Here is a 21711-nt window from a genome sequence, read left to right as displayed (position 1 = left end):
TGTTTTAAATTAATGGGGACCACCACTTCAATAATGCAGTGGTTATGTTGCTAAATATGGGATGAAATTGTTGTAAATGCTCGCAGTTTGCACCTTTCTCTGTCTGGTAGCAAGTGAGCCACAAGTCATTTCAGGGTTTGTCCCAATTTCAACATTTACGTAATGGTGCAAGGCATTCCTTTAAACTCCGAATGCCCTCTTGATTTTTTTCTTTAATAGGCATGTGGACAAAATATTGCAATTTATTGCAAAGATTGAAATATTTGACACTGCAGATGTGTCATTAACTTATTTTAACTAGAAGAACAAGTTCTGAGAACAAGTAGTACAACTGACTATAGTTCAGAAAATTTGGGTTTAAATTGAAAATGAACATTGAAATATGATGCTACTTGGTGGCCTTTGTTAATTGTTGGAGTACTTCACAGCTATAGTGTGTTTAACTTTAGTTCGATACAATGTGCTTTATTTTAGTGCGTTTGGTGTGCTTTATTATAGTGCACTATAGAGTTCTTTATTTTAGTGCACTATGATGTGCTTTACTTTAGTGCACTATAGAGTGCTTTATTTTAGTGTGCTTTATTTTAGTGCGCTATGGTGTGCTTTATTTCCTCACCTGAGGAAGGAGCAGTGCTCCAAAAGCTAGTGTTTAAAACAAACCTGTTGGACTTTAACCTGGTGTTGTAAGACTTCTTACTGTGCTCACCCCAGTCCAACGCGGCATCTCCACATCATGGCTATCATTGACACCGCAAACTGCCGGCTCAAAGTGGAGAGGATCTCCAGGAAGATCGCTTATTTTACTGGGCTATAGTGCACTATAGTGAACTTTATGAAAAATTAAAATCGCTTATTGTCACAAGTAGGCTTCAAATGAAGTTACTCTGAAAACCCCTAGTCGCACATTCTGGTGCCTATTCGGGGAGGCTGGTACGGGAATTGGACCCGCGCTGCTGACCTTGTTCTGCATTACAAGCGAGTTGTTTAGCCCACTGTGCTAAACCTTTATTTTAGTGTGCTTTATTTTATTGGGCTGCAGTGTGCTTTATTTTACTGGGCTTTGTTTTAGTGCACTATAGTGTTCTTTATTTTGCACTAGAGTGTGCTTTATTTTAGTGTGCATTGGTGTGCTTTGTTTTAGTGTGCTTTATTTTACTGGGCTATAGTGTGCTTTATTTTACTGGGCTATAGTGTGCTTTATTTTACTGAGCTATAGTGTGCTTTATTTTACTGGGCTATAGTGTGCTTTATTTTACTGGGCTATAGTGTGCTTTATTTTACTGGGCTATAGTGTGCTTTATTTTACTGGGCTATACTGTGCTTTATTTTACTGGGCTATAGTGTGCTTTATTTTACTGGGCTATAGTGTGCTTTATTTTACTGAGCTATAGTGTGCTTTATTTTACTGGGCTATAGTATGCTTTATTTTACTGGGCTATAGTGTGCTTTATTTTACTGGGCTATAGTGTGCTTTATTTTACTGGGCTATAGTGTGCTTTATTTTACTGGGCTATACTGTGCTTTATTTTACTGGGCTATAGTGTGCTTTATTTTACTGAGCTATAGTGTGCTTTATTTTACTGGGCTATAGTATGCTTTATTTTACTGGGCTATAGTGTGCTTTATTTTACTGGGCTATAGTGTGCTTTATTTTACTGGGCTATAGTGTGCTTTATTTTACTGAGCTATAGTGTGCTTTATTTTACTGGGCTATAGTGTGCTTTATTTTACTGGGCTATAGTGCGCTTTATTTTAGTACGCTATAGTGCGCCTTATTTTAGTGCGCTATAGTGCACTTTATTTTAGTGCGCTTTATTTTTTTACACTATAGTGCGCTTTATTTTAGTGCGCTTTATTTTGCGCTATAGTGTGCTTTATTTTGCGCTATAGTGTGCTTTGTTTTAGTGCACTATAGTGATTTTTAGTGCACAATAGTGTACTTTATTTTAGTGCGCTACGGTGTGCTTTATTTTAGCGCGCTACGGTGTGCTTTATTTTAGCGAGCTACGGTGTGCTTTATTTTAGCGCGCTACGGTGTGCTTTATTTTAGCGCGCTACGGTGTACTTTATTTTAGCGCGCTATGGTGTGCTTTATTTTAGCGCGCTATGGTGTGCTTTATTTTAGCGCAATATGGTGTGCTTTATTTTAGCGCAATATGGTGTGCTTTATTTTAGTGCGCTATGGTCTGCTTTATTTTAGCGCGCTATGGTCTGCTTTATTTTACTTGGCTATAGTGTGCTTTGTTCTGGTGTGCTTTGTTTCAGTGTGCTTTGTTTTAGTGCACTATAGTGTTCTTTATTTTGTGCCATGGTGTGCTTTATTTTAGTGAGCTACGGTGTGCTTTGTTTTAGTGTGCTTTATTTTACTGAGCTATGATCTTATGGTCTCATAGATAGGTTCTTGATTAATAAGGGGATCAAAGGTTATGGGAAAAGGCAGGAGAATGGGGATGAGAAAAATATCAGCCATGATTAAATGGCGGAGCAAACTCGATGGGCCAAATGGCCTAATTCTGTTTCTATGTCTTATGGTCTTATAGTGTGCTTTGCTCTAGTGTGCTTTATTTTATTTTATTGTGCTTTATTTTAGTGTGCTTTATTTTACTGGGCTATAGTGTGCTTTGCTATTGTTTGCTTTATTTTAGTGTGCTTCATTTTACTGGGCTAAAGTGTGCTTTACTTCAGTGTGCTTTACCTTAATGTGCTTTATTTTAGTGTGCTGTACTGCGCTGTGCTGTGCTTTACTGTAGTGCGCCATTGTATGATTTGCTCTACTTTAGTGTGCTGAACAGCGATGGTGTACTTTACTTTGAAGTGGGGAACTACTGGGAATTTGTTTTCCTTTTCTGAAAATATTGATCTTTGTAAAATAAGTTGCCACCGTTGTACTGTCTTCTTTCCTTTTCTCTCTCTCAACAATCCCGAGCAATTGGGGATGGGGAGTAAAAAGTGACTTTGAATGTGATGCTCACATGTCATGAAATAATTAAAATATATGTATCTGGCTGTCCAGCCAGTAAGATCTTTTAACAATCCCAACTGGGCAGTTCGCATTCTTATGGTGCACCTCAGCCCAGTCTGTGGTTAGAGGTAGCGATTTGTCACAGTACGAGACCAGCCCCTGAACAAAAACCACATGGTTATATGGTGTGATGATTTTTCTTTGAGCTGCCAAACTTGACACCCAACATGTGATGGACATTTTAGTAGACTGTTCCCTTTAGTTAAAGATAGTTTGGAATTGGTATAAAATAAATAACGTGTCCTGGTCAATGTTGACCCACCAGGGAAAGAAAAAATTAAGAATAAAAGCAGAAAATGCTGGAAAAGCCCAGCAGTTCTGGCAACCAACATTTCAAGTCCAATATGACTTTTCCGGAACTGGAAGAAAAAGGTTGAACTAGTCATTCGCCTCTTTGCTGTTTGTTTTACGTTGCTGGCGCTGAACATGGTGTAATGAAAATGCAACTAATTCCGCCCCTTAAATCTGTATATTAACCCAATGCGAACCTTAGCTCAAGTGAGAAAGAGTATTGCGAGGCTGCGGAGCTTCCAAATCTTTCTCCCGGAGCTATGATATAATAAATTGCTTCTTTACTCATTAAAAAAGGCCTGCATGTGAATATTTTCACCTCTAACCATGTTTGCTGACTTAATAGTCGTTATTCCACTCCAGACATGCCTGGAATTATAACGTGACATAGAACTGAAGCAGTCCATTTGGCCCCTCATGTTTGCTGATATTTTTCTTTACGTTCCCCAAGGAGCTTGAAGGTTTGGCAGTTTGGGTAGCAGTATTTAATAATCACACCATTGGATTGGGAATCTCATGTTGCGACAGATCACTAGCCTTAATCATAGATTGGAAAGTGCATCATAAGAGTATTAACCATCTAATTGGGCTTGTTACAAAACCCGTCGTACTGTCATGCTGGCAAAACTGCCAGTGTGTGTTGGGAACTCGGTCTTTGTTTAAGTTGAATTGTTACTTTATTTTGGCCATGGTTGTGAAAGGCTAACTGTGATTTTGGAACTTATGCCCATTTTACCACCAGCTCTTTTGCCACACAAGGCCTGTTTTTAGACCTATTTATCTAAGTTGTCCCATCTGTTTGGCTGAAGTTGAGGATTTCTATGTGAGGGAAGTTGTGAACTGACATAACAGTTCATCTTACCATGAGGAATGTTTGCCGAGAATTGGTGCTTGCCTCTCTTTTAGATATGGTGATAATATAACTTAACATTCTTTTGCATGATTAGTGGAAATTAAGGTTGTTTTCGTTTAACTGATTTACTCACAACTTCCCTATTATTTCCAGGCAGTTTTCCTGTGATAAATCACCTGACCTCCAGTGATGGTTTGTCCGGCTTCTGTTCCTTGATTGTGAGTAGTCAGTAGTCATCCCATGCGGCACCCTTGCCTGGTTACACCCACAGTGACTTGACCTAAACTAAAATGGCAGGATTTTTCAAAAGACCTCCCACCACTGTTTCCCGCCCCTACTGTGATAGTCAAGTACTGTTCTACCATCTGGGGAACAAATTTAAGTCTGAAAATTTTTTAAAGGTTACAAATAGTTTAAAAACAGCTTTGAATGGTATGGAGTAAAGTGACTATTCAGGGCAGGCTGGCATGAAGGCAATAAATATTGAACTCGCAGACTGACCTTTGCAGGCTCTGAGTAAGGTCACCTGTGGGTTGTGAGGTCAGGTCACTTGTTGAATATTTATGGTCTTTAATGAGTTTCCACTGTGCCACTGCAGTGTTACCACACTTTCATTACTGCTGGTGGATCTGGCACAGGCTGCTTGTGTTCCACTTGAAAGCTTTTTGCAGTTGAACACATTGGTAGCATAAGATGTTTGCTTAAGCCCCACAGAGCTCACTGTCACATTATGCCGCATACAGAAAAAAACTCACTGAACTGAAACAACTTACTCTCAGGAAAGAGCTAACCCAAATGTAACCACTGTCTTTATCATCACCATGCACCCAGTGTTATTTCTATACTGAATATAAAGTGGTATGTCTTATTTCCAGTGTTGAAAATTTACTAGTTTGATGTACCTGCTTGTGTTTGTGCATTGGCCAATAAGAAGTATCAATAAAATAACTCTTATGATCAATATGTAATCTTGTGATACTGCCGCACTTTATTAGATATCAGAGTGACTGGCAGGTGATGCTTGAATATTTGAATATGTTTCCAAATCCTTTGTGGGCTAACTATAGATATTAGTAACCATGGTAACAAAACATGCACAAGATTCCATTATCTAGGCAGCATCTGTAAGGCATTTTGTCTTCATGGATAATGATTCCACTTCCAAATTTTAGTTTTTAAAGTAATGACCGAGTTGCTATATCCTGAGCTTGTGCAATGTCTTTCCTGTGCTCCTTGTACAAATGCAACCAGATGCAGACTGAAGCTATTTTCCCATATTAATCAACAGCACCCATTCTTCTCCATCTTCTAGTGTAATGGCATTAAAGAGAAAGAACAGAAGAACTTGCATTTATTATTATGTCTCTAAGGACTTTGTATCTAATTAATTTCTTAAAGTGAATTATTGTTATGTATTGAAAGTGGCATCCATTTTGCACCTTGAAAATGTTAGTGTAATTTGCTGCATAAAAAGACCATGTCAGATCAACATAATCGGCCATTCCAGCTCAAATTATAAATAATGCAACCTTACAAAGCCTGCAAATAATGGAGGGACAGGTACAAAGTAAACATTATTTATAAAGTTGGGTGACAGTACGAAGGGATGTCTGATCACTGAACTTATTTGTAACCCTACACAATAGGCAGAAACATAAATAACAAATATCCTATTTCAACTGACATAGTGCTATGCCATGGCTGGATTTAAAAAATATTAGCCCACAAGTGTTTTAAGATTACATAGCTCCCAGACAGTGCTTGCAAAGCATGTCACAGATTAATAAAACGTTGTTAACTTTTATGATTCTCCTTCTGGGAGTTCTACTCGAAATAAAGAATTTGTATTGATCTATCAATTTTAAATATTTATTTATTTGGCACAGTATGTTCAGACCGTGCAGGAAGGCTTTAAAGATTTAACTAAGGCAGGAGTTATGCTTAATTTTGTATTCAAGCCGTTGCCAGACAAATCTTTTAAAGAGCTTGCTGACATTCAGTTCTTATTTCAATAGACCTAAGGAAGAAAGGGTTCACATTCTGTGTTGCTCTGTATCACTGAGTGTGTCTGCTTGAACAATCAAAACATTACTGGTACTTAAGACTTGGCTGAAGCTGTCATCTGTTCATTCACTTTCCTTCTCTGAGGGAATGGACATCAGTTGCAAGAAAGAACAAAGCAAAGCTAGAAATATCCACGATAAAAAGCAGACAAGCACTCGAGTACACAGCATTTAGAAAAATAGAACCTTTCATAGAGGTACTGGTACATTTCTAAATGTATATGTGCTCATTCTGAATTTTGTTTAACTTTGCCAGAGAATACCAATTGACAAGTCAAATCAAAAAACACTTGTGTTAAACCTTATTTAGATTAGTTTAGAGTCTGACTTTACAAATTAGACATTGTGTGAGAGCTAGAGCCTCATTTCCATTCACGGACTTGTTTTCTTTTTAAAAAAGCATGGGAAAGAATTTCCTCCATTGTAATTAGGAAAAAGAGGAGAAAGGTTTGGAGCCCCATTTGCCTTAATTTTAACCCTTGATGACGGCTAGGAGAGGTCAGGAGTTCAAAGCGAAAAATTGGAGAACGTTTCCCTGACCCATTGCCATTTATTTCCGTGATGAATGTTTTAAGGTGCTTAAGTGTCCTGCTGTGGGGAAATGGATCCTTATTAACATTTTAAAATCAGGTTTCCACAGAGCTTCGAGAGCCTGATTTATAATTACTGGTGCTCTGAGGGTTTCCTGAGGTTTGAGAAACCAGGAAGTGAAAGGGAGGCAGGGCTGCTGGCTCTACAAGGTAGTGCTTTTAATAGCCATTCCAGGAGGAAGGGGAGTGCTGTTCCTGGCACCTTTCAGAAAGTCTTTAGCCTTGTCCACCCAAGGTTTGATATCCTGTCTCTTTGTTTTGTTGTGCTGTCCTTTCTACTTTCTGTGCCGCCATCATTGCCAATCTATACCCCACTCCTCCCCCAATTGCCAGAGATCATCCCCAGGGGACCCTGGGGTATACCCCCTCCCAGTGGTTTACCAACTAGCTCCAGGAATGCAGCTGCTCAGCTGGAAAGGGAAGAAAGAAATGCTAATGAGCTGCTGCTTTTAACTTTGGCAGGAGATCTGTGTCCCAAGCCGTAGCCAGATTCTATGGCCTTTCTTGTCCCTCCCCCACACCCCTCTCGCCTCTTAGTAACAGCCATTCTGTCAGCCCGACCCTCATACAGGCCTGAATTTTCCTGAGAGGAATTGAATGAAGCATAACTGGGCCTACAGTAGGTTGAAGGCACAGCATTGGAAATTAAACAGGACAGGAAGGACTGTTCCCGTGTTATTTTCTCTATCCATCCAAGGAATGTCCAATAAAAGGCACCTGAAATAAGAAAGAGTGGGGTCTTTGCCAGGCCCTTCTTGGGACTATGGGGTTTGTGGGCACGATGTGGGGTAAGGTTGGAGATGGGGCTGGGAGCAACCCAAGGATAGAAAGTAGCTGTACATATGCCACCTTTTTTTCTCAGCTTGGATTTTTTAAATCCAAAATTGTACTTTGTTCATAGTAAAACTACATTACTTAATGGTTCAAATTTGATATTATAGAAAGTATGAAACAGATCAGTTTCTTTTGACATGATATATGAAGTGTCTCACTACACTTAGGGGCTGGTTTAGCTCACTGAGCTAAATCGCTGGCTTTTAAAGCAGACCAAGCAGGCCAGCAGCACGGTTCGATTCTCGTACCAGCCTCCCCAGACAGGCGCCGGAATGTGGCGACTAGGGGCTTTTCACAGTAACTTCATTGAAGCCTACTCGTGACAATAAGCGATTTTCATTTCATTTTCATTTCACTTGCCATTGCAGGTTATACTTACCATACAAATTCATGTCCAACATTCTTTCACTTGTGCATACAGTTCGTGGGGTTCTACACAGGTTCCAGTCCCTTGGTGTACTGCAGCTGCAGAGCTTTAAACAGTAGCCTTTCCCCATTGGGCCTTTGTGACGGCTTCCCCAAGCTTTAGTGTGTCCTTCATCTGGTACTCCTGCACTTTGGAATGTGTCAGCTTGCAACATTCAGTTATCAACAGCTCTTATAAACTTGAAGACAAGCAGGTTTTCGGCATATCAATGATCATCCTTCACCAAGTTAATGGTCCACCAGCAGCAGATGACGTGTGTTGCTGACAACAGCCTATAGAGCACTGAGTCCTGCATTACTGAGCAGCTCAGGATGTGCCACAGCACATTCCATCTTGTTGGGGGAGACTGTAGAAGTGAAGAGACGATCTGACAGATAGAGCCCTTCTCGTTACCAGTCATGCTTCGTCTTGGAATTTCATGCTGATGTGGCAGTTATTTGCCGAAAACTGCCTATTGGATTTCTGATCAAAGATGTTCATCTGCGCAGACCTTTCCATGAGGGGCAGATGATACTGCATGGTCCAACTGACTGGAGCATTCTCTGACAACGTAGCCAGACACAACCATTGCAAAACCAGGGACAAATAGAACTTCAGCATCTTGGTGTTTTCATACCGAGGGTCACGCACTGCATGAGGGTTATTCAGTCAGGCCCCACATTCTCAACCTTGCCCCTCGCCTGAAGTGTTGTGACCCTCAGATTAAATCCTCATTAGTCAGCTCTCTTTCAAAAGGGGAGAGCAGCCTATGGTCCTTGAGAACTTGGTGACTTTTCACTGTTTGATGCAGCCACGCACCAACGTAGCCATCAGCATCAGGTAGCTCTGAAGAAAAGTCATACGGCTCAACACCTCTTTACCTATCCTTAGGTGACAGATCTGCTGAGTCTTTCCAATTAAAAAAAAAATTAGGATCAAGATGAGGTTGGGTATGCTTTTTGCCCCCTAAATCTAGAAATTTGTATGTTGTGTCTCTGTGGACACTATCCATATTTGGTCCCTGAAGTGAGAGATGGCTCAAATAACTGGGGTATGAGCATACCTGTGCAATGTAGAGCAGCAATGAGAGAGTCTCTTGTCTGATAACCAGGTTCTTACTTACACTGGAGAGGGAACATCTCCAGTTTCTGTTTCACCATGCTTTTACACTCCTTCCAGTTTTTTTACGTATACCCTGGCTTCTCCGAACCAAAGCCCCAGCACCTTCAAGTAGTCTGACCTGATAATGAAGGGGGCAAAGGATCGCTTGGCCCACTTCCCAAAGAATATGGCTTTACTCTTACCGTGATTTACTTTGACCAGTTCAAATTGAGTGCAGATGTCCATCAGTCAACAATAGATCACAGCAGGAACCTTGTTCGCCACCAGCAGCCCATAGTTCCAAGTTTGGCAGCCAGGTGCACACCTGTTTGTGGTCCGCTAAGCTTTTGATAATATTACTAATTATGGGGTTTTATATTGGTCTGAAGTAACATTTATGGATTTTACCATAACAGCCTTTCAAACAGTTCATTTTGAATTTCTGCTAGTCAGACAGTTTACAGATAAGCAAACTCTTTGCAAGGAACGGGTGTTAATGGATTTTGTTACCTTAAAAAAAATCTTTTTATTCTCTCTCTATATTTTCAACCTTTTCATCAAATAAACAACAAAAGAAAAAACAAACAGAACAACAAATACAGTAACGATCCCCCAAACAAAAACAGCAGCCCCCTCAATATACAGACCCACAAAATCCACCTGTGCCTTCCAGGTTAAAAAAAACAGTCTATCAGTAAACAGTGTATTCACAAACAGCAATAACCCCGCCACCCCACCCCCCCCCCCCCCATGTTAAATGGCAACCAATTCTCAAAAGTGCACAATAAACAGTCCCCATGAATTGTAGAAACCCTCCTTCATCCCCCTCAACTCAAATATCACCTTCTCGAGAGTCAGAAGTTCAAGTAGGTCCCCCGTCACGCCGAGTAAAGGGCGGAGAAACTGACCTCCACCGCAACAGTACCCGCTTCCGGGCAATCAGCGACATGAAGGCTACAACATCTGCCCCGCGCACCCGTTTGTTGCTCTGGTCGTTCCGATATCCCGAAAATGGCTTCTAGGGGCACTGGTTCCAAGTTCACGAGATGATACTGAAAATCACCCTCGAATACCTCTCCAGCTTCGGACAGGACCAAAACATATGTATGTGATTTACGGGGCCCCTCCCACAGCGCTCACATTCGTCCTCCACTCCCTCAAAGAGTCGGCTCATCCTCGCCCTCGTGAGATGCGCCCTATACATGACATTCAGCTGTATCAGCCCCAACGTTGCCCATGAGGTTGAGGCGTTTACCCTCCGGAGCACCTCACACCACAGACCGTCCTCCATAACCTCCCCCAACTCTTCCTCCTACTTGACTTTAATCCCCTCCATGGCTATCTCGTCCTCCCCCAAAATCCTCCCGTAGATCGTTGACACCACCCCCTTCTCCATTCCTCCTGTCGTCAATACCTCTTCCAACAATGAGGGGTTGGCGCTATCGGGAAGCTCTGAACCTTCTTCCCAGGAAAGTCTCGGATCTGCAGGTACCTAAAACCTTCCCCTTGCCCCAGTCCATACTTCTCCCCCAACTCTTGCAACCTCGCAAGATCTTTTAATACCCTGGTCCCCCTCTACTTGTCCCTCCGAATCCTCCCATCTAGCCTCACCGGCTCAAACCTATGATTCCCCCTGATCGGCATCTCCCCAACCCAGCCCCGAACTTAAATTGTTGCCTCAACTGCCTCCAAAGCTTCACTGTTGCCACCACCACCGGACTCCCAGAGTACTTGCCCTGGGCCATCAGGAGCGGCGCGTTGCCAGCGTCCTCAACTCCAACCCCCTACACAGACCTCGCTCCATTCTAACCCACCTTGCCAAGTCTGCAATCCGCTTTCATCCTCCCCACCAAGCTAGTAAAATTGTACCTAAGAGATCCCCCACCCCGGCCAGCGCCACGTGCACCCCCAAATACCTGAAGTGGGTTGCCACCCTGCGAAACGGCAGCCCACCCAGTCCCACTCCATAAAATATTCACTTCCAGGATCAATTTATATCCTAAAAAAGACCCAAATCTTCGGAGAAGTTCCATTATGTTCCCCACCGACGTACTCGGCTCTGATATCATCAAATACCCCCATTCTACTCTATCAAATGTCTTTTCCGGGTCTAGTGCAACCACCACCTCTGTCTCCTTTCCCTCAGGCAGCGTCATGATTACATTTAATAACTTCCTAATATTGGAAAATAGCTGCCTTTCTTTCACGAACCCTGTCTGGCCCTCCACGATCACCTTTGGGAGGCACTCCTACAACTTAGCCAACAGTACCTTTGCCAGAATCTCTGTGTCACCATTCAATAGCGATATTGGCTTGTACGACCCACATTCCATCAGGTGCTTATCTTTCTTTAACAACAGAGAGATCAAAGCCTGCCCAAATGTTTATGGTAGCACCCCCTTCCCAATCGCCTCCTCAAACATCCCCATTATCAAGCGGCGCCAATTTGTCTTTAAATTTCTTGTAATACTTCACTGGGAACCCATCTGGTCCTGCCACCTTCCCCACCTGCATCCTCCCAAATGCCTCCTTTACCTCCTGTTCCCCCACCGACCACTCCAGTGTGGCCCTGTCTTCCTCCTCCAACCTTGTATACTCCAGTCCGAGCAGGAACTCTCGCATCCCCGTACCTCCCCCGGTGGCTCTGATCTATACAAATTTTCATAAAGCACCTCAAACATCTTATTAATCTGGTCTGTGCCACCACCAATTTCCCTGTCCTATCCCTACTTGGACAATTTTCCTCGCCATCACCTTCCTCCAAAGTTAGCCTGCCAGCTTGCCCCGCCTTCTCCCTTATTCGTAAATCGCTCCCCTAGCCTGCTTCAGTTGGTGCACCGCCTTACCCGTAGACAACCGATCAAAGCTAGCCTGAAGCTCCCTCCTTCTGTCCAAAAGGGGCGGATCTGCATAACCCACATACCTCCTGTTCACCTCCAACATCTCCTCTATAAGCCTTTGATGCTCTTCCCTCTCCTCTGTATCCACCTTGGCCTTAAATGATATCACCTGGCCCCTCACTATCACCTTCAGGGCCTCTACCACCTTCAGGGCCTCTCATACCACCGCCTCTGATACTTCCCCCTTGCAGTTAAAACCCACGTACTCCTCACTCACCTACACGATCTTCTCACAGAAAATTTGTGCCCCCCCCCGGCTCTTGCACCAGATTCCAATCCCTTCCCACTAATAGCTCGTGCAAATCCAAGTCTGGAATGGCCCCAAGCACCTTCCTCACAAATCCTGCATCATCCCAGTTGGGGCCATACACACTTGCCAAAGTCACCAACCTCCCTTCGAATGCCCCAGTTACATATCTATCCCCATGGTCCGCCACCACCTTCTCCATCTGGAACCTCACTCTCTTACCCACCAGCACCGCTACCCTCTGCCCCCTACTGTCAATTAAAAACTTGGCTCACCCAGCCCTTCCTCTCAAAAACACCTCACTCAATATCGGTGTGTGACCGCCCCCCTCCCCGTAAGTCGTGGATTTTCTTACTTAAAGGTACCGTAAACTGTGGGTTCAAGGAATTGTATTTGTTTTAACTGCACAGCACAATGGAGAGCTTCTTTCTCCACTTTAAAGAAATAACAAAAAATGTTGAGCTCAGCAGCTTGAATTTAGTTTTACAACTTGGGGTGAATTCTCCACCTCCCCAGCTGTGTGTTTCTCGGCAGTGTGCTGTTGCTGGCACGGGATTCTCCATTCCTGTTCTGCCCAATGGGACTTCCCATTGTAGCCACCACATGCCGCCTGGAAACCCGTGGGCGAGGGAACAGAGAATCTCACCAGTGGAGAATTCACCCCCTTATCTTTAAACAAAACCATATGTTATTAGATTTAATTGATTAACCAAATATGTAGGGCAGAACATCTATCTGTATTCGAGGTAAACATTCTTTTTCTGACATTATGACTGGAAGTGTCATCAACATGTGTTCTTAATAGCTTAAGTATTCAAGGAACTTGGACTAAAATATGTTGTGTGAATGTTTACAATAGGTTAGATTATTGATGAGAGGATATAACATTGTACAACTGATACATATCTCCAAGGGTGTACCATTTTTTCACAGTGGAATGTACCTCTGGAGTCCCAGGAAATAAGGGATGGAAATTTATATTCCGTCAACATGACTCTAGTTATGGCGGTGGGGGTGGCACCAGATGAATTTTACCTTAATCCAATGAAAGAGGGTAATTTGGACTTTTTCCAAATAAAGGGTGAGGAGTAGTCAGAAGTAGGGCTGAAAGTTGAAAATCAAAGACTTGGTTGGCACAGTTTTACCACGGCTTCTGTCATATGATTCTTCTGAAACACATCATACCTCAAATTTATACCTCAAAACCCCCTGAAACTTGCAACACCGTCCCCTGATCCAGACATTCCAAATTTAGGGCCTGCAATGACAATGACCCAGGCATTTTCTCCTCTGGTAAACTGCAAGTCCAGCACAGAAGGAAGGGAGTGGGAGTGTATTTGACCTGAAAAAGCCTAGTGCTTCTTTCAATTTTTCTTCTTACTTTTTTGATAGTACTTATGCAGATCAGGGTAGTGGTTACCTCGTGTAAATTAATGAATGTATTGGATCTTAGTTGTTCAATTATAAAATTAGTACAATGAAAGTAAATGACATTTAATTTTAATGCTTTTCTCTTGAGCCCACTTTGTAGCTCTAAGCTTTAAATCAGCTGTTGTTGATTTTCATGCATAATACATTAAACCCATGTGGCCATTTGTGGTGGCAGGACTCCAGGGTAAGGATGATCCCATGTTTCTTGCTGTGGTAAGGGTGAGATGAAGCAAAAAGGGGAAGAGAAGAAAAAACCTCAACATTATCAGACTGCAGGAAAAGCTATAATAAACATGTTACCTAGGTGATGTTTAGCCACTGCGAAAGCTGCTTTCTGTTTTCATAGAATCCCCATAGAATCTATGGCACGGAGACGGGCCCTTTGACCCAAACTGTTCCATGCCAACCAAAAAGCCCATCTAAGCTAACCCCATTTGCCTGCATTTATAGAATCATAGAATTAGTTATTTGAATAGTTGTTCATAGAATAGTTGTTTGTGGAACTTTAACAGCTCAGTCTCTGGAGAAGCATAGAATTAATGATGCAATTTCTTCAAAATTATTTATTTTTCGTCATTTGTTTAGACGAGGAAGAAGTTCCCTTTCGGTCACAAATGCCCCTTTTTTGGGCTGCCTGTTCCACTTAAAAGTTTGTAGAAACCATTGTGCTTTCCATTGCTTCAGACCTGTTGAAATGTTTAACAAAAGCCATAGTAATATGCAGTGCCAGTGGTGAAGATTATTGTGCTGCCTTAGCTCTTCTGCAAGGTTTTGTGTTTGCTTATTATTGAGATGATTGTGTTTTTTAAAAAACTTAGATGAACCTTGCAAATTGGAGTAATGTAATTCACATCCAAAGTCATATCACTTTCACTTTACTGAAAATGTATCTCTGCAGGAGAAGCAATTAATAACAGATTGTATGTTACATTATTGTTTAGAACTGATTTCTTCTTGGGATTTTGGCTTCTAACAGTGGTCAAATCTTCCAGCAAACCTGACCAATGTCCTTCCTTAGCCATTAGATCTCATTGTACATTGATTTGAATAAAAAATAACTAACATCATACAATCTTGAATTATAAATTCATTCGGTAATGCAAGTTGTTAAATGCCAAACAAAGGATGGTTGCATTTGCTTGTATTTTGTTTGACAAAGCAGCTGCTAAAGGCAAAACAGCTACACTAGGACATATACCTCATGGATTTTAACTGGAGCGAGAGAGAGAGATAACTGTCCATTTACTTTGTGTGGCAGTTTTATTGTTATCTATTCTCTGATGTTTTGAGGATGAAAAGCTGCATTGGAGAGACTCCAACATAGTGTTTTGTGACGACGATGGGTGATAGGACTACTGGGGGAAGAGGAAAAGACTGGGGATCTCTGCCTCAAGTGACCTTTTCTGCCAGCTGGTCTCCGAGGAAGATTGATGTTAGCCATGGGATACTCGGGGTCTGTAAGGACGAAGCATTGCAAAGATGAGGAATCAAAATAGAATTTTGGCTGCAGGTTTTAAAAATTTTGTTTTTTAAAAATTGAAATAAAGGATTATTAGAAAACAGTATTAGCTGTCATGCAATGTGAGATTAAGAAGGTTAATATAAATTGGAAACGCAAGGTAAAATAATCAGAAATAAAGGACATTACCTTGTTGTTGCCCTTTATGAAGCTGAAGCATTTATCATTTACTCAGTTAGGCACCAAGTGCAGTTGCACTTATGTGGTAAAACTCCTTTAAAATTATGCTTTGTTAAGAAATTAAAATGTCGTCATTATTATGCAATTAACATATCTTCGACTGGGATGCTTTGTATGGAAGTCATTTGCAAGCATTTTCTGGAATTTGGGGTCCTGAAGCAAATTTTCCATCTGTGGAGCACTTGAAACGGACCGATGAGACCATTCCATAACTTTAACAAGAGAGGCAGCTGTGAAAGCAAACCTTTTGCAGTGGAGGTCACTTGGATAAGTTGATGTTTTAAATGTCTGAAGCTACAGACATGATCACTTTGTTTTCTTTTTTGCGTTTTTTCTTTTAATGGAAATAAGTAGAGAGCAGCAAGCTAGTTACCCGACAAAATAATTTTCCATTCCCAGCTGACCCAGCACTGTAACACAATACAATTTTTTTTACATCTAAAGATGCTGACCCAGTGTAGTCAAGTGCTCAGTTATGTAGCTGACTTTTCCATAGTTTTACTTGGATGCCTACCAGAAATACAGACATAAGAGGTTGTGATTCAAAAATGTATTTATAAAGATGCAATTTTACACTTGGGGTAACCTGATAGTTTAGAATTATTCAGAAGATCATGTGTTTAAGATAGATGGAACTCTCTTCATGTTTGCAATTAGTAAGAATTTGAATTACTACAAACTCTTGTAATTAAATGTAATCATATGTATATTGCACTGATACTAAATAGTTAGATGAGTAGTAATACTATTTAACCCCCCAAAATGTATTTCTAATTAAAATCATTCTAGCAGCTACTTATACTGTTCCAGTCCTGACATAATAATGCAAAATGATGTATGCACTGCATTCTAAATACAGCATTGCTTCAGAAGCAATGTTACAACAAACTAAAGAGATTAAGTGCTTGAGCAAATGCCACAAACACATCTGCAATAATCATTGTCATATCAGTTTGGAAAAGCTCTGACCATTAAGCTGGAAGATTGTGTTTTCAACGACTTGAATATACGGATATACAACAACAAAATCAGTTTAAACGTTATAATTTGTGGGCAGATAGGGTAAAGAAGGGTTAAAATGCCCTTAAGTTGTAGTTAGTTGTAGTGTTGAAAGTAAACTTTGAAACTAAACTTCTCTTAGTTTGAAAATGAAAATTTATTTGAAAATGTTATTTCTTATCCGGTGCTAAACAATCTTGAGTAGTAGGCCATTGAATTCCTGAATCTCAGTCTGCCATTCTTGCTGATCTGTATCTCAGCTTCATCGATCCATCTCTGATGCATATTACTGATTCTCCCTAATGCATCTTTAGTAGATGAGGCTAAGATTTGTTCACAGCGCCGTGCAGAATAGGTTGATCTTATTGGGGCAAGCCGGTCTTTTTCAATTCTATCAACAAAGAATAGTGTGCAGTTAGAAGTTCGTGGCATTGTCTGCCACTTGAAGTGGAGCTATGGGAACATGTTTTTTTACCCCCCCTATTGAACTCAGTCTTAAAAATGTGAATTGTCTTGGCATCCACTGCTTTTTGGGAAGGGAGTTTCAGATTCCTGCGATCCCCCTGTGAAGGATTCATTGTTTTGCTTTTGAAGGCTCAAAACTAATTTTAAGTTTGCAGCCATTGTTCTGGATTTTCCTGCAAGAGGAAAAAGCTTTTCTAGATCTGTCCTCTGTTGTAGCCCTTCCAAAGTCAATAAATCCTTTCTAAGTTACCGTGGCCAAAACTGAAGGCTGTTCTATAGATGGAGTCTGACAAAATGGTTAGCACAGGTGCTTCACAGCTTCAGGGTTACTGTCTGTGTGGAGTCTGCACGTTCTCCCTGTGTCTGCGTAGGTTTCCTCCGGGTGCTCTGGTTTCCTCCCACAGTCCAAAGATGTGCAGGGTAGGTGAATTGACCGTGCTAAATTGCCCCTAGTGTCCAAAAATGTTGGGTTGGGTGGGGTTACTGGGTTGCGGGGACGGGGTGGAGGTGTGGGCTTAGGTAGGATGCTCTTTCCAAGGGCCGGCGCAGACCTGATGGGCCGAATGGCGTCCCTGTGCACTGTAAATTCTATGATTCTATGACAGACTCCGTGCACCTGAAGATAACTGCTTCCTTTTTGTACTTCAGCCCCCTTCATATAAAGGACAACATTTCATTAGCCTCTTTGATTACATTTTGTTCCTGTGCACACTAGCTTTTTAAGATTTAAGAAATAGGAGCAGGAATAGACAATTCAGTCCTTTGAGTCTGCTCTGCTATTCATGAGATAATGGCTGATCCTGCTTCAACACTATTTTCCTGCACTATCTCTGTATCCATTGATGTTTTTAGTATTTAGAAAACGATTGATCTCAGTCTTGAACATACTCAATGAATGAGCCTCCACCCTTTGAATGAAGAAATTCTTCTTAATCGCAGCTTGTTATTCTGAGACTGGTTCCAGACACCCCAGCCAGGGGAAACATCCTTCCTGCATCAATTCTTTTGAGCCCTGTAAGAATTGTATATTTGAATGAGACTACTCATTCTTTTAAACTCCAGAGAATAAAGACCCAGTCATCCCTCATAAAACAATCCCTCCGTCCCAGGAATTCATTTTGTAAACCTTCATTGCACTCCCTCGAAGACAAGTGTATCTTTACTTGGGTAAGGAGACCAAAATTGTACACACTACCCCAGGTATGGTCTCACCAAGGCTCGATATAATTGTAGTAAGACAGCTTTGCTCCAATACTCAAATCCTCTTGCAATCAAGGCCAACATACCATTGGCCTTTTTATTTGCTTGCTGTAGTGCATATTAGCTCTCAGTGACTGGTGAACAAGGACACCCAAGTGTCTTGAAGATCAACACGTTCTAGACATTTAGGGGCCATGGGGCTGTTTAGCACACTGGGCTAAATCGCTGGCTTTGAAAGCAGACCAAGCAGGCCAGCAGCACGGTTCGATTCCCGTAACAGCCTCCCCGAACAGGCGCCGGAATGTGGCGACTAGGGGCTTTTCACAGTAACTTCATTGAAGTCTACTCGTGGCAATAAGCGATTTTCATTTCATTTCATTTTTCATTTAAGTGCTTCTCTGCTTCTCTGTTCCTCCAACCAAATGGATATCCTCACATTTCTCCACATCTGCCAAATTCTTGCCCACTTGTTTAGCCTCTCTAAATCCCCTTGAAACGTCATTGCATCCGCCTCATAACTCACATTTCCACCTATTCTTGTGTCATCTGCAAACTTGGAAATATTACCCGTAATCCCCACATCAAAACCATTGGTCTAGATTGTGAATCGCTGGGGCTCAAACACTGAACCTTGCGGTACCCCACTAGTCACAGCCTGCCAACCTGAGAATGACCCATTTATTTTTACTCTTTTTTTTTCTGCCCATTAACCACCTCTGAATCCATGCCAGTATATCTTCCCCAATTCTATGTGCTCTAATTTTGTTTACCAACTTCTTGTGTGGAATCTTATCAAAAGCTTTCTGAAAATCTAAATTTACCACATCCATCGGTTTCCCCCTTATCTATTCTACTAGTTACATCCTCAAAAATCTCCCATTAGGTTTGTTAAACATTATTTCCCTTTTATAATTCTATGTTGACACTGCCCAATCCTACCATTATTTTCTGCGTGTTTCTGAAGAAAGGTCGTAGCCTTATGTCTTGCACTCGTCAAGTTGTTTCACAAGAATACTGATATAACTGGAAAACAACAGTTAATACACAGGAATAAAAACAGAAAATACTGAATAAACACCGGTCTGACAGCATATGGGTGAGTTTCGAGTCCATGTGACTCTTATACAGAGCTGAAGGGGGCTAGAAATGTGATGGGTTGTATAGTTGGAGAGGGGTTTGAGAAGGTCAGAAAAGGTCAGAGATAGGTTGGAGCTCAGGCGAGACTGACAAAGATGTCATGATCCAATAATAAAGGGAGTATTAATGGTATCATTTAAAAAATACATTTTTTTATTGAGGCATTTGAGGGCAGCACGGTGCCACAAGTGGAGAGCACTGTGGCTTCACAGCACCAGGGTCCCAGGTTCGATTCCCCGCTGGGCCACTGTCTGTGTGGAGTCTGCACGTTCTCCCCGTGTCTGCATGGGTTTCCTCCGGGTGCTCCAGTTTCCACTCGCAGTCCAAAGACGTGGAGGTTTGGTGGTTTGGCCATGATAAATTGCCCTTAGTGACCAAAAAGGTTAGGAGGAGTTATTGGGTTACAGGGAAAGGGTGGAAGTGAGGGCTTAAGTGGGTGGTGCAGACTCGATGGGCCGAATGGCCTCCTTCTGCACTGTATGTTCTATGTTCTCCACCTAACCTGCACATCTTTGGACTGTGGGAGGGAACCGTAGCACCCGGAGGAAACACACACAGACACGGGGAGAATGTGCAGACTCCACACACGCAGTAACTCAAACTGGGAATCGAACCTGGGACCCAGGAGCTGTGAAGCAACAATGCTAACCACTATGCTACCGTGTTGCCCGTTTTAGGACTAAAGAAGGTGCTGATTGTGGCATAAAGGTAAGATAGCAGAATGTGTAAATAGGAGAACAAAGGCCAGTGCTCAGTGAAAGTAAAACCAGACAGAAGACCCTATAAAGGAGGAGGTGGGCTGCTTTGGGATAAACAAAGAAAACAAAAAAGTGGTTAAGATGGAAGATTCACGAAATTTGTTGAGCTCACTGTTGAGTCCAGAATGGACATGTGGACATGAGAGCAATATGGTGAATTGAAATGGCGAGCAATAGGAATGTTAGGGTCATGCTTGCGGAGTGAGCGAAGGTGGAGCATGACTGAGCAAAGGTGTTATGCAGTGCAGTCACCTAGGTTATGTTTAGCCTCCCAATGTAGAGGAAACTGCATTGGAAGCAGCGAATACAGTAGACCAAATTGAAGGAGGTGCAAGTGAAATGTTGCTACATCTGAAAGGAGTGTTTGAGGCCTTGGATGAGGCGGGAGGATATGAAGAGGCAGTTGTTGCACCTTCTGGGCTTGCATGGGAAGATTCCGTGGGAACGTGTTGAAGGGTGGACCTGGGTGGCACGGAGGGAGTGGTCCATGCAGTATACTGACAGGGGGTGAGCCGAATATGGTGGCATCTTGCTGGAGTTGGTGGAAATGGCGAAGTGTGATCCTTATGGTGGCTGTTAAAATGATAAATGAGGACCAGAGAAATCCCATCATGGATCTGGGAGGAGTGAGGGAAGAGGTGCGGAAGATGGGCCGGATACAGTTGAGTGCCCTGTCAACCACAGTGGAGGCAGGTGTGGAAACTTGGTTGAGGAAAAAAGCAGACCTGTCAGAAGCGCTGTTTTTGATGGTGGCATCATCGGAATAGATGTGGAGATAGAGAAACTGGGAGAATGGTATAGAATTCTTATAGGGCATGGGATGTGAGGAGCTGGTATTGAGGTAGCTGTGGGAGTCCGTGAGTTTGTAATGAATATTGGTAGTCAGTTTATCACCAGAAATGGAGACAGAGAGGTCAGGGAAGGGAGGGAGGTGTCGGAGATGTACCATGCGAAGGTGAGAGAGAACTTCCCATCCTGTCTTTGACCCTTTTTTTCCAGCAATACTCAAGTTCTGTACTATCAAACAACTGTTTAGTAAGTACACGGGGAGTCCACACCGAGGAAAAATAAGAACAAAGTTTTATTAACAAACGATATATGTACATTTCCCGGTAGACCCGGAACATACACTGGGTAATTGAGATACCCCACCTCTAGCAGGGAGCTCGCACTCCGCAAGCAGCATGGGGAAGGCGAGCATTCGACGTCGAACTGGGCAACGTCCTTGCAAATCTTGGTTAAGACGCACCTTTACACCGATGTCCGGTAGAATCAAACGCAGCCATGTACGAAGTCTACGAGCCATTAACAGTTCAACGGGGGCTACCCCAGTTAATGCGTGTGCCGTGGTTCTGAGAGTAAAAATCATGCCAGTCTTGTATCCATCGAGCGGATATCTGTTTCCTGAGCCCCCCTTTAACTGTCTGCAGGGCCCCCTCTGCCAAACCATTTGATGCCTGATGATATGGGATGGTGCAGACATGCCGAATCTGTTGCTCTTCACAAAAGTGGCAAACTCTACACTCGTGAAAGAGGCCCTATTATTGGTCACAAGTACCTCCGGAATTCCGTGGGTGGAAAAATAAACACGCAATTGCGTGATGGTGTCGCCCTGGAGGTGATTGCCATTTTTTGGCTGTTCACCAGGACGAGAAACATTGAACACAAGATGAGAACGGCAAAATTGGCATGCATGTGGGTCCATGGGCACCTCG

General features: G+C 42.4%; 1 protein-coding gene across 9 annotated transcripts in view; it reads left to right on the top strand.

Moving 5' to 3' along the window:
• rgmb (repulsive guidance molecule BMP co-receptor b) overlaps positions 1-21711 on the top strand; it is a 227509-nt gene that overhangs the window by 15975 nt on the left and 189823 nt on the right. For 2 of the 9 annotated variants that reach the window (XM_038805207.1, XM_038805198.1), the window contains exon 2: positions 4320-4384. The exons of the other annotated variants lie outside the window; for them this stretch is intronic. The gene's annotated coding sequence lies outside the window, so the exon portion shown is untranslated. The remainder of the gene's footprint in view (positions 1-4319; positions 4385-21711) is intronic. 9 annotated transcript variants of the gene reach the window in all.

Source organism: Scyliorhinus canicula, chromosome 8 (assembly GCF_902713615.1).
Source record: "Scyliorhinus canicula chromosome 8, sScyCan1.1, whole genome shotgun sequence".
Lineage (NCBI taxonomy): Eukaryota > Metazoa > Chordata > Chondrichthyes > Carcharhiniformes > Scyliorhinidae > Scyliorhinus > Scyliorhinus canicula.
Note: the sequence above shows the minus strand (reverse complement) of the source record. Positions and strands in the feature narration are given on the sequence as shown.